The sequence below is a fragment of the Mytilus californianus genome, unplaced genomic scaffold, assembly GCF_021869535.1.
Source record: "Mytilus californianus isolate M0D057914Y unplaced genomic scaffold, xbMytCali1.0.p SCAF_62, whole genome shotgun sequence".
NCBI classification, from domain to species: Eukaryota; Metazoa; Mollusca; class Bivalvia; order Mytilida; family Mytilidae; genus Mytilus; species Mytilus californianus.
The window spans coordinates 455,314-469,137 of NW_026262715.1; positions in this window are offsets into that span (position 1 = coordinate 455,314).

Genomic DNA, 13,824 nt, shown 5'->3' on the forward strand with positions numbered 1-13,824 from the left:
CTCATCATTTATTATTTTAATTTCATAATCGTTTTTTTTACGATTGGTTATAATAGTGGAACGTTCAGCAGTACTCGGGTTTAACCGCTGCATACTATGAAAAGTCTGAGTATGCGCACTTTCACCGCTTGATTTTTAAAAACAGTGATAAAAAATTTGCAGTGAAATTTAGCTCGATCCAAATTCCAGAACAAAGAAAAAGGTAATATAATAATTGCTCATTACGCCAAAAAGGTTCTCCATGATAAAAACAAGTATGATTGAAGATAATAAAACATCTGTTGCCGTGTTGGGCGCCTCTTTCAAGTCTGTTATCCGTGACCGTGTTGAAATATGATACTTCTTCTTTTACTGTCAATATATTACACTGATACAAGATATTTTAGACAAAATTTGTGTTATTTGAATCCATTTTTCAAATTGCCCGATTAACTTCTGTTGTTTTTTTAAGATATATGCAATTTACTGTAGAAAGTAAAAAATAAAGGGGGAGGTGGGGGGGGGGGTGCACAGCCACTTGCACTTGTTTTCTATCCATGACAAGAGCTACTATCCCTATATATTAAGGCTGCAAGTGTCTTTTGCACTGTGATTTTTTGATAATGTTGGCAGCATAAAAGTCTGATCAATATCACAAATGCGAAGCTAGACATCTGGGCACAATACAAACTCGGCCCATTACAAACTCGGCACATTACAATTGATTGATTGATTGTTGGTTGCTTAACGTCCAGTGGCAAATATTTCATGCATATTCAGGACGAGAACAAGTTCACAATAAATACAATAGGTAGGTTCTGTAATGGATTAAGGGATTAAGGTCGGAGAAATTTAGACTGCCACGGGAAATGAGGGTATATTGGATAGGGACAGAAATTTAGCCTTGCAACAGGTCACCTACGGACCCCTCAAAGAGTTGTAGCAAGGGTTCTTAACGTGCAGAGAGCGTGGCATTCTCTCTACACGAGGCATCGGATTTAACGTCCCCATTCTGACCGGACGTGGTTGCGTACTTGTACATCCCGCACAGCCAAACGGACGCCCCACTTTAGCGAGGGTTTTACCGCCGGTCGGAGGAAGACCAATGGTGACCATACTTCTATTCCCCAGTCACCCTTGGGGAATGGCACATTACAAACTTGGCGTATTACAAACTCGGCCTATTTATGATAATACTACATGTATCACTGGGGGTCATCCTGAACATGCATGAAATATTTGCCACTGGACGTTAAGCAACAAACAATCAATCAATGTGTCACTGGGTCTGACATGGGAATAGACAATTGTGCCAATAAAGACTGTCGTAGATAGGCGTCACAGAAAAAAATTAAAATAGCCTTCTAAGACGTCATAATTATTTGGGACTAGGTCGTCGTAGGAAGGCGTCACAGAAAAAAATTAAAATAGCATTCAAAGACGTCATAATTATTTAGACTAGGATCCAGTCGGGAAAAGTTGGGTAAAATTTTCCTGTTTTCATGGTAAAACCCAGTTTACTGGTGTTAAAAAAACCAGTATATATATAGGGACGTCTTTTTTGCTGTTCAATTTATGGTATGAAATCTACATGTTTACCAATGACGAGCTATAATCAACACTCACTAAATATGTGATCAGAAACAATGTCGTAATCAATCATAAAACTTATGAATTTTGGAATGCATGTTTATTTGTCACTTACCTAGTTCTCCCAAAGATTTGTTGGACTGACACGAATGCAAACAGACGTAAGAATATAGAAGATAATTGAATATATTTATATTTTTTTTTCCAGAGTCTTTTATAAAAATACACATATCCAATGTGTCTGAGGTTGATGAATGCATTGCAGTAACACTTAAGCATGCACCAGCTAGCTCAAAAAGATGGACCAAGTTATATAAAGGAAACATCAGTTGATCAGCTCTTTTTATGCCCTCATTCACCGAGTGATATAGTTTTACTCTTGTACTGTACGTACATACATTGAACTCAAAATTGGTTTCTGTTCTCTAACTTTAGTTTGCCTGAACGACATGTTATGAAATTTATACACAGTGCTTATTATCATAAAACGCAGAGTTTGAATTTGGAGAGCATCTGTTTTACTTTGCTTTAGTTATGTCCTTTAATAACATCATTTGTGGCTCATGGACATATTCTTCTTTTATTAATTTTATTTATCAAATTATAATTTGTTGATTTTATAGATTGCGTTCATTGGCATATAATATAAGGTCTTGCTGTTTTGATGTAAATTCTAAATTTATTAAGGTAAAATCCTATTAATATCTTAAATTAATTGATAAATGACAATTTTGAGAAGCCAAACTTCCTTTTTTAAATTAACTACTGGTTGTTCCAGAAAATACTATGTCCCCCCAGGGAAGGCTCTTTTTTTTAAATTTTATGTGGGGGTGGTTGTATTTGAAATACCAAAAAGCAAATGGGAGTGTTGTTCTTATTTTTTTTTAAATCTGTCGGTGCTGGGGGTTAATAAAAAGGGCCGTCCCTAGGGGGCGGACATAATATTTTCTGAAACAGCCATAATTTCATTAACACATGTTCAATTTAACAACAAATTTATTTTTTAAATAAGAACAAAAGTTAACCAAAAGTTATAAATTATTATATACTGATGAAATCATGTTAAAATTTCTAACATACATTATCAAAGTGTGTATAATTGGCAAAGATACAAACATCTCAGTAACAACACAACATAATTATGGATCTACAAGATTTATTATACGACCAGCAATAGAAAAAATATTGATTATGTTTACACACAGGATATTTTTTAAGAACTGCTGTAATTCATAAGTTGGCATCAACTTTTTTTTTTGTATTTTATAATTGATGATTTATTTTTTTTTCAGAGACCTGAAACCAACAAAGTCTAGCTGATCAGAGGGCAGAAACCAAAATTTGGAATGACATGTATACAACCAACACAAGACTAAAATTTGGAATAAAAATAAAAAAAATTCAGAAACATGTTATTTTTTTATTGGTTCATGTAGCTAAGAAAAAAGAAGTCTTAACTTTTGGATAGGTCTATCTCTAGTTGGTCAATGGAAAAAAAGCAATAGTTAGTTTGATCGAATTTCAGGTATTTTCTTCATTTGGGATATTTTTAGAAGTGTGTATAAGTTGTGTAGAATATATATTTGTAAATTAGACAGTCAGCTTTTGAGCCTTTTTCCAAACTTTTTTACCTAGCTTGTCATTGTGTAGTGAATCCAGCTGAATGAATCTACAGTATATATTAAGATATATGTGGTAGTTTCACTTTGTTGTATTTCTGAATATTTCATTAAAAAATGTTTTCCTTCGTCAAAGTGAAATCTATATTCTAGAATTTCCACCATCATAGTGAAATCTATATTCTAGAACACTGAAACCCTAAACATTAAGAAGTTGCAGCATGTACCAAGATGTCATGTTGAAGGCTGCACAGTTACCTATAATTGCTAACATCATCAATATTTGATTTTAGGATAGAGGGTTGTCTCATTGGCCATCATACACAATCTCCTTTTTTCGAATAGTATTATGTGTTAAACTTTTTAAAGAAAAGTTGCTTTTGTTAATTGAAATGTGTAAATCTTGTATTTCAGTATTGCAAAAGTTAAAAACTAAGACTAAAACAACTGTGTGAAACATGAATTGGACAAAACTACAGGTTTAATGTTAAACATAATGCAAAGTTTTTGGGAAAACGAAATATTTATACATTTGACATTGAAACCTGGCAAAAAGGTAAAAAAAAAAAACCTTGTGACTATATTATACACAGCTGGCAGTTTGGAAATAGAGTACATATCGACATTGTGTCCATCTTTCCTACATAGACAAATTACAACTTGAAACAGGTCAAAAGAATAAAATATAGACCCTGTTTACGTCTTCAATGGAATCATATTACTCCTATCAATCAAATGAGGACAAGGGACATTTACAGTTGTGTTGCGACGTTGTCACAACGTCTTATGATGGTAATAAATTACGTCACAAATTACGTTGTGCCAACGTTGTGTGGATGGTTGTCAGCACGTGCCTTGGAGTCCACAAAATTACGTTGTACCAACGTAATTTTACTACGTTATCACAACGATAGTATTACTTTGTCACAACGTAATGTCAACGTTGGATTGTTTACTGGGGTATGAAAATTTCATTTTATGAACATCTAATGCCAAGTACATTATAGATTTTTTTTTCAATTTACGTTGCGGTTTATCTTTTCGTGTATTTTTATTGCTTTTGTGTACTTGTATTTTAGCGATGAAAAAAATATGAAAGAGAAAACAGTAGCATTCAACAAACTTTGAAACGTTCATTACTAACCGAGCAAAACGAACCAAATTAATGCATTTTGTCCTTTCTTTGAGTGTTTCTTTATTATTTACTTATTTGTATATTTTTTAAATTTTCGCTTGCTAAATAAATCTGGGGTACATACGCCAATAAGGTCGCAACCCAACAGACAACAGTTATAAGGGTTATTTTCAGGTTTTTTATGGGTGTGCTTTGGGTCGATCTGATGTATAAAACTCTTATGTAGTTGTTACACCACTGCCCAAGAAAAGACGATGTTTGAGAGCCCGCAAATATGTTTATCCCTACCAATTTATGTATGTATAAAAAAAGATGATGTGGTATGATTGCCAATGAGACAACTCTCCACAAGAGACAAACTGACACAGAAAATAACAAATTAAGGTCATCGTACGGCCTTCAACAATTCCATACCTTATAGTCAGCCATTAATGGTCCAGAAATGACAAATGTAAAACAATTCAAACGAAAAAAAAATAATGCCTATCCTAGGTCAGGAGCTTGTAATTCAATGATTGTCGGTTGTTGCTGTAAATCATCATATTTTCTTTGTTTATTGTTGTGTAGATCAATCAGGCCGTTAGTTTGCTTGTTATAATTTTTTGACATTTGCCATGTCCGGACCTTTTATATGTTTTTTATATGCGGTTTGGGTTTTGCTCACTAGTGAAGGTCGAACGATGACCTATAGTTGCTGAGACTTATGTGTCATTTGGTCTCTGGCAACCATTCCACATCTCCTTATTTTTATATCAACAGTCTTCAAGATAACATGAAAACTTATCTATATAATGTGACAAGATCCAAAAAAGTGAAAAACGCGAGATAAAAAGAAGCTATCAACCATGGGCCGTCAACGCATAACTAAAATTCTATAGTAAAAACAAACAAGAACAATTAAAAATTAAATGCTGCGCTGAGAGAAACCGCCTAATGCATATATTGAAATTATTTAAAAAAAAAATAGAATAAAAGAGTATAGATGAGATAATGCGAAAAGTACAAATGGGATATTCAAACTCAAAAACAACCTGTCAAATAAAGGCAACAGTAGTATACTGGTGTTCAAAAGTCATAAATCAACCGAGGGAAAACAAATGCGGGTTACAAACTAAAACCGAGGGAAACACATCAACTATAAGAAGGAAACAAAGGAAAAACAGGAACACTGAAGTGCAACAAAAACAAACGTCAACATACATAGAAACGAACTATTTGATAACAACTGCCAATTTCCTGACAAAAAGGACAAAAAGACAAACAGTACACAACACACAAAAAAGAGTTCTAAAGTCTGAATAACACGAACCAAACCAACAACCGGGCTGATCTCATGTGCTCCGGAAGGGTAAGCAGATCCTGATCCACATGTGGCACCCGTCGTGTTTATGTTTGTTAAACGTCCACTGTTTATCGTATGCGTTTTGAAATGTTTTAAGGTCACTGGTACGTAAATTGGTGATTTCATGGAATGGTATAAAAGTTTGCATACAACTAGAGCATGAGGTATTGCACATGAACATAGAAAAAATATATATAATTTTCACATTTCTTGATCGGTGTGAGAAAAATATTTCTCCTCACTAGTGAAATATCTGTTCTCGGCAAATGATTGGTCGAAATTTAATTGTGACGTCAAATTTTCTTGGTTTCTTCTGAATTTTCCTATTGTTACGTCATAAAAAAAGGCGACCATGCATGATGACGTCACATATCAAGAACACAACTGTTTGCAAATCTTTGAAAAAGAAGGATAAACATCATTTGAGAAACAGATTCCAACACTATAACTCGTGTATTACGACATTTCTCCACTCTCAACAGTTAAATTTTAATTATTTAAAAAGCTCGACAAGCCTCGCGCTTTAAATATTAAAATTTAATTGTCTCGAGTGGAGAAATATCGCAACACACTTGTTGCAGTGGTGGAATCTATATATGACGATCTGAAAGAATGTATTTCCTTCATGAATACAGCTTTAATTACTTGTCCGGGTTTGCTTTAAATAAACCATATAGATAAATTAAAACACATTCTAAATCCTGAAACAAAAAAAACTGGAAACAAACAAATTAGGCTCTTGTTGAAAAAATAGTCACTAAGACTGAGGGCAGGGAGTCCTTGAAAATATTAGATTAACCCTCTCTCTATATATATATACAAAGAAAAACGTGATTGCTGTAAGATGTTTATGTATTGTTTATTTTCATTGTTTGTTATATATCATAATGTATCTTTGTAAGCCACTTGACCTTATCGCTCCTCGGTAAACTAGTGACGTTATAATTGGCTTTACACCGTCACGTGGTGACCCCGATGGATCATACGGATAAGTAGATTTCATTAGGAGTTCATGACGTCATGTACTAATGTTATTGTATTTCATTGGTTATTGTTACACAAAACTTGACAGGAAAAGTCCTGTTTGCGATAAATTCGTTATGAGGTTCACTTCGGCCTTAACCCCTATGGATTTAACTCACCCTTTACGGATCCGTAGGGGGTCAGTAGCAAACCATATAACTTATAATATGGGCGTTAAGTGTATTTTCAACAAAGTAAAGTTTAATGTTGGTTTATTGGTTTGATCAGTTTTTTAACATTTTTATTAGGTTTTGAATTTTCAAATATTTTAGCCTCGAACATAACCTAAAGACATTCATTGTCGAAATGCACATCTAGTGCAGTAAAACTGGTACTTATATAAGTGCATAGCTTGTTATGTGGTATGGGTTTTCCTCATTGTAGAAGGCTGCACGGTGACCTGCAGCTGCTAACTTCTACGTCATTTGGTCTCTGGTGGATAGTTATATCATTGGCAATCATACTAAATCTTCTTATTTGTATAACGATACTGTTATTTGGCTGATGAAGACTGCAAGAGATAGAGAATATGCGTTAATTTTATAGACGGCTATCCGACTTTAATTGATTGATTGTTGTTTGCTTTACGCCGCATTAGCACAGAAAGGCTATATCGCGGCGAGAGCTAATTCGAATATTATAACAATTTAAGGTATATTTTTAAAATCAGACGAAAGGTCTTTCAATAAACTAAAATTCTAGACTAAAGCAAATTGATTATTTACAAATAAAAATCAACACTAAGATAACGTGATAAAAATTAAAATCGTTTTAAATATAACAACATTTTTATATTTTATAATATATTCCAATTTCTTTTAAGAATGAAACAATATTTGTAAATGGAATATTATTAAATAAATCATACATATTATTGACATTGAAATGCTTCTTCCGAATATCAGCAAAGTCAATACAATTGATTAAAACATGTTTAATAGTATACTTGCAGTTACAAGGTATACATTGTGGTTCTACTTCATTTTTTAAAAGATATTCGTGTGTTATTCTAGTATGACCAATACGACATCTAGAAATAACACACTGATCTTTTCTGCACATAAAATTATTGAAAGGTTTACATAAATTAGGTTTAATTTCATGTAATTTATTACCATCTTTTTTACTCCATTCATTTTTCAATATATTAAAAACATATTCTCTAATATTAGATTTAAAATCGGTATATGGTATATCACAGTTAGATAAAGGGTCACCCAGGGCATTCTTTGCCTCAAGGTCTACAGCTGTGTTTCCAAGGATTCCAACATGACTCGGCACCCATAGAAATAATATTTCTTTAAGAAGAATTTTTAAATTCCTCATTACATATAAAATTTTGAGAATTGTTGGGTTTTTAATTTTAGTATTTTGTATAGCTTGTAAGCATGAAAGTGAATCAGAACATATAATAAATTTGGATTTATCTGAAGAAGCAATAAATTTCAAAGCCAAAATTATTGCTTCTGCTTCAGCAGTAAAGATCGATGCATCAGATGGCAAACGGAGAGTTGCAGCTCTGTCCCTGAAGACAGCAGCAGATGCAACTCTATCACCATCTTTTGATCCATCAGTATAGACAGTTGAAAAATCTGAATAATTGGCTTTGATTTCAGCATAGTGTTGCTGAATTAAAAGAGGGTTTGTTTTATTTTTATTGTGTTCACGGAGATCAAATATCATTTTTGGTTTGGGAAGTTCCCATGGAGGACATTTGCAAGTTTCAACTTGAGCAACAGCTTTTAAATCAAAAGAAGCTAAATGTGATTTTAAACGTATACCTAACGGAGGAATTTTATGTTCATGTTTTGCAAAAATATCTTCATAAATTGGATTAAAAACACAGCTGTAGGCAGGATTATCTGAGTAGGCTTTCAGTTTGACAGCATATTGAAGTCCAAGCTTCAAACGTCTGTTAGAGAGTGAGTGCTCATCAGCCTCTACATACAGACTCTCAACTGGTGAGGTTTTAAATGCGCCAAGACAGAGACGCAAACCCTGATGATGCACAGCATCGAGAATCTGTATGTAGGACTTCCTTGCAGAGCCATACACTATAGAGCCATAATCTAGTTTAGATCTAACTAGAGATCTATATAAATTAAGTAAAATTTTGCGATCAGCACCCCAGTCGGTGCTGCCGACAACTTTTAAAATATCTAATGCTTTTAAACATTTCGATTTTAACATTTTGATATGGGGTAGAAAGGTTAACTTTTTATCGAAAATTAACCCAAGAAATTTGGTTTCATCAACCATTTTAATTGGGTTGCCGTACAAAGTGAGTTCTGGATCAAGATGCAATTTCCTTTTGTTACAAAAATGCATCCCGACCGTTTTTGAAGTGGAAAATTTAAACCCATTTTCCGAGGCCCATTTTTCAATTCTTCCAAGACATAACTGTAATTGTCTTTCTATGTTACTTATATTTTTGCCTCTATAACATATTAAAAAGTCATCAACATACAATGAACCTTCAATATTACTTTTTAAAACTTCAACAAGGCTGTTGATTTTAAGACTAAATAATGTAACAGATAAAATACTGCCCTGAGGGACACCCATCTCTTGATTATACAGATCAGACATGGTTGAATTTACTCTAACATTAAATTGTCTGTTAGATAGAAAATTCGAAATAAAATTTGGCATATTGCCTTTCAACCCCATATCAAAGAGATCTTTTAAAATACCATACTTCCATGCAGTATCATAGGCTTTTTCTAGATCGAAAAAGACCGACACTACATGTTCATTTTTCGCAAAACCATTACGGACAAATGATTCGAATCGAACAAGATGGTCAAGAGTACTGCGACCTTGGCGGAATCCACACTGGATATTGGCTAAAAGCCAATTGGATTCCAGGAACCAAACAAGGCGATCATTGACCATCCGTTCTAGTGTTTTACAGACACAACTGGTAAGAGCAATTGGCCGATAATTAATAGGATCCGTGTGATCTTTACTTGGTTTTGGAATAGGCACGACGGTTGCAAGCTTCCAGATTGATGGTAAATCACCAGATTCCCAGATGTTATTCATAAGCTGCAAAAGAGCTTCCAGCGAGGAATCTGGCAAGTGTTTTAACAGTTGGTAGTGAATATTATCAGGCCCACAAGCTGTATCATGGGCTTTTGACAGAGATGTTTTAAGTTCTTCAAGAGAAAAGAGTTTATTATAATTTTCACCATTTTTTGATTTAAAGTTTAATTTAATTTTTTCTTTTTGTTTTTTAACTTTTTTAAAATCTTCCCTGTAGTTGTTAGAAGAAGAAGATTTCGCAAAAGTTTCACCAAGCTTGTTGGCAATATCCTTTTCAGATGTTAATAAATCATTGCCATTTTTTAAATGTTTAACTGTGGCTTTAGAATTTTTACCTTTTATCTTTTGTATCATGTTCCATACTTTTGTCATCGGAGTGCGAGATGTTATCTCCGAGACAAATTTCTTCCAAGACGTTCGTCGTGCTTGCCTGCAAGTCCACCGTGCCTTAGCGCGAAAAACACGGAAATTACTCAAGTTTTCCGTCGTTGGTTGTTGATTGAACCGTCTTTCAGATTTTTTACGGTCACCTATTGCTTGATCACAAGCATCATCAAACCATGGTTTGCTGGGATGTTTCGGATTTGCCGAGGTCTTAGGAATAGTTCTGTCAGCAATTGACGTTAAAACTGTATTAAAAGTTAAAATTGGATCTTGTACAGTCTCAAACATCTTTGACTGAAGTTCCGCTTGACAGAGATTCTCAAACAAGGACCAGTCCGCCTTGTCAAGTTTCCAACGTGGTACTCTCTGTTGGGCAGAAGTAAAAAGATGTTCAAGTACTATTGGAAAGTGATCACTTCCACATAGATCATCATGAACACGCCATGAATAATCCAGAAGAAGAGACGGATCGCAAATAGTGATATCAATAGCAGAATAAGACCCGTTTCCAGGATGAAGATAAGTATTAGATCCATCATTAAAAATGCATAATCCTTCTTGAGAGACAAAGTCCTCAATGATCTTACCTTTGATATTATGAGACTTGCTTCCCCACAAGGGGTTGTGTGCATTGAAGTCGCCCATAAGTATAAATGGTGAGGGTAATTGATCAGTGAGGTTTTTGAGTTTAGCTTTATCGATAATTGAATTGGGTGGAATATATATAGAACATAATGTAATTGTTTTATCTAATGATAAACGAATTGCAACTGCCTGCAGATCCGTGGTGAGTTGGACTGTGCTATGAATGACGTTGTCCTTCACAAAAATGGATGATCCGCCTGCAGCACGTTCATCTACCTTAGAAAATGTGCTATACATGTTGTATCCTTTTAAAGATACATTGTCACTTTCTTTTAAATGAGTTTCTTGAAGACAAAATGCAGTAGGTCAAAAAGACTGAACTAGAAGCGTTAACTCGAGAAGATTTATTTTAAGACCTCGGCAATTCCATTGGATGATATTAGTCATGTTTTGTTAATAGACGGGCGAATGCTATCGAGTTTGCCAGCATTCTTATTTCGCTCACCCTGAGATTGCAATCTTTCGGGTGGCGGAACACTTTCGATTTCCATTTCTGATTCGTCGTTAAGTGTTGAAAATCTGTTGTGTGAGGAGAGTCGTCGATCTCCAGGACCATGCGCAGCTGGTTTTACTCCGCCTCGACCCCTACCCCGCGACCTCGAATCAGAAGACTTCTGAGAGGATGTATTTGCTGGCTTCTTTGGGACATCCTTCTGTTCTGGAGAACGAAGAGGAGACGGGGCTTTAGAAGACTTTGTACTAGATGCAGATGAAGGAGGACTATTGGAGATGGAAGAATCATCAATGTCACTGGGAAGATCCCAGACAGATTCACCGCCCCAACTGTCTGATTTAACTGTATCTTTTTTATTTGATTTCTTTTTTTCATTTTTTTTAAATGATGACATTGAGCTCTGTAAGGAAGATTGAGTTGACTGAGTACTGGTTTTAGAATGTGTTGGTTTTCTTGGAATTAATATTTTATCGTTAGGTTCTGTTTCAACAGGCAGCATTGTAAATGTCTCAGCAGCATCAATTGGCCAGGTCATGCGAGTTTGTGTATGCTCGTGACTGAATGAGCGGACAACTTTGCTGGCGTACGATGGTCTGTTCGAAACAAGGAGATCATTCGAAACAGAAGCTATCTGTTAAGCTTCTGGGTAACTGATGTTTCTTTCTGTTTTAATTTTGATAATATTTTTTTTCTTTAAGGTAAACAGGGCAGTCCCTAGATGATGAAAAATGGGATTCACCACAGTTTACGCATTTAGAAGATTCAGAGCTACAGGTTGTTCCCTCGTGTCCTTCGTCAGAACACTTGAAGCATCTCTGCGTACCACGACATTGTTTGCTTCCATGACCAAACTTTTGACAAGTGAAGCATCGAATTGGGTTAGGGATAAACCTGTCAACTCTGATTCCGAAGCAACCTAAAGTAATAGATGGAGGAGGAGTTGGAGTTCTAAATGTCAAAAGATATGTATTTAATTTGATTATATTTCCATTCTTTTTAATTTGAAATCTAACAACATCAGTTACACCTTGGCTTGAAAGTTCCTCACAGATTTCTTCCACGGTAAGGTCACCAAGGTATTGACTTCTGTCTCGAATGATCCCCTTACAGCTGTTCAAACTGTTGTGAGGAGAGGCAGAAACAGGAAAGTTTGTAATTGTTGTCAGTGTAAGCAAATTTGTTGGTTGACTTTTGTTGGAACATTCAACCAACAAATTGCCTGATCTCATTTTTGAAACTTTTTTTACAGTACCAGCAACGCTTTGAATTTGTTTGTGAATCACAAAGGGAGATATTTTGGAAATTGGTTTTTCATCTGTTCCTTTTATTACAATAAATCTGGGCCAACTGTCATCTTCCTGACAGGGCACTGAATCATCACATTTTCTTTTTTTATGTATTAAAGCTGATTTAGAGGGTTGGTTTTGTTGTGCCATAGGAAATGAGAAAGATTCACCATTCTTGTCATCCACCCACCTCGGAGTGCCTACAAGGGCGATGCTGTGTTTCCGTGGCGAGCCGGGGTCAAGTGCTAATGCTGAAAACGAGCTCCAAGTATAACATGTATAACGTAGCTGGTCCCCAAAATTAGCACCCAAGATCCACTGCGGAAAGCACCAGATGTTCCAAGAATAGTATACTCAAGCAGAGCGTATCCATCAAGCGAAATAGAAAGCGTACCACTTGATTGACCCATGTGCCATCGCCTTCTTCAGTTATCCGAAATATAAATAGCTTAATTTAAAACACATGTGTATATAATGAAAATTGTTACAAGAAAGCTTATTGTTGAGGATTAACTGAAGGGCTCGACATGACCAGCCGATTGATCGAACCGGGTCCATCCGACCTCCCGTTTAGATGATATTGGAGCCAAAGCAGCTTATTGAACTATAGTCTCGTCCGTCCGGGTATTTTCCTGACCGTAAGAAGTCTGGCTACAGCCCTCATCCGCAAGGATCTCGTCAACCACCGACACGGGTAGCAACCCACGGCCAACGGGTTGGAGAGCCTATTTTATTTAAAACATCGGGCAACTCATACGATGTTCGGATCACTTTAGTCTGGTCTCTACCCTTCGACCTATCCAGCATGGGTAACCCTACCAGGAGACGAAGCTCCAACTGGCATAGCTCTTGGGGTCACTGAGACACGCAAGCCCCCCGACCACGGCAAGGATAGCGATCCACCGGGGGGTATCCGACTTTAAAAAAAAATATAAATAGATCTTCATACGACATTTCACAATAGACTAGAGTCTTTATTAAATGTGAAGCTCCATACACCTTAATCTAGCCAACTTATGCATTTGAAGTAATATTTTCTGTAATGTAGAAATTTATTATATGATAAACTTCAGAAGTATTTGAAAATTAATGTCCAACCCCATTAATACATCATTCTTTATCACAGTTGTTGATTCTTACGGACGAGACATTATCTTTGTAAACAGGTCATTGTAAGGTTAAGACATAAACAGCTATACATATCAGTTAACACAAAATCTGCGACTTAAAACACAGGTAATCTCCATACACACCAAATCAGCGGCATTGAATTTTTCAACTTTCGTTTTTTAAGCATTTTGCTCTTCAACTGTTTCGGTACT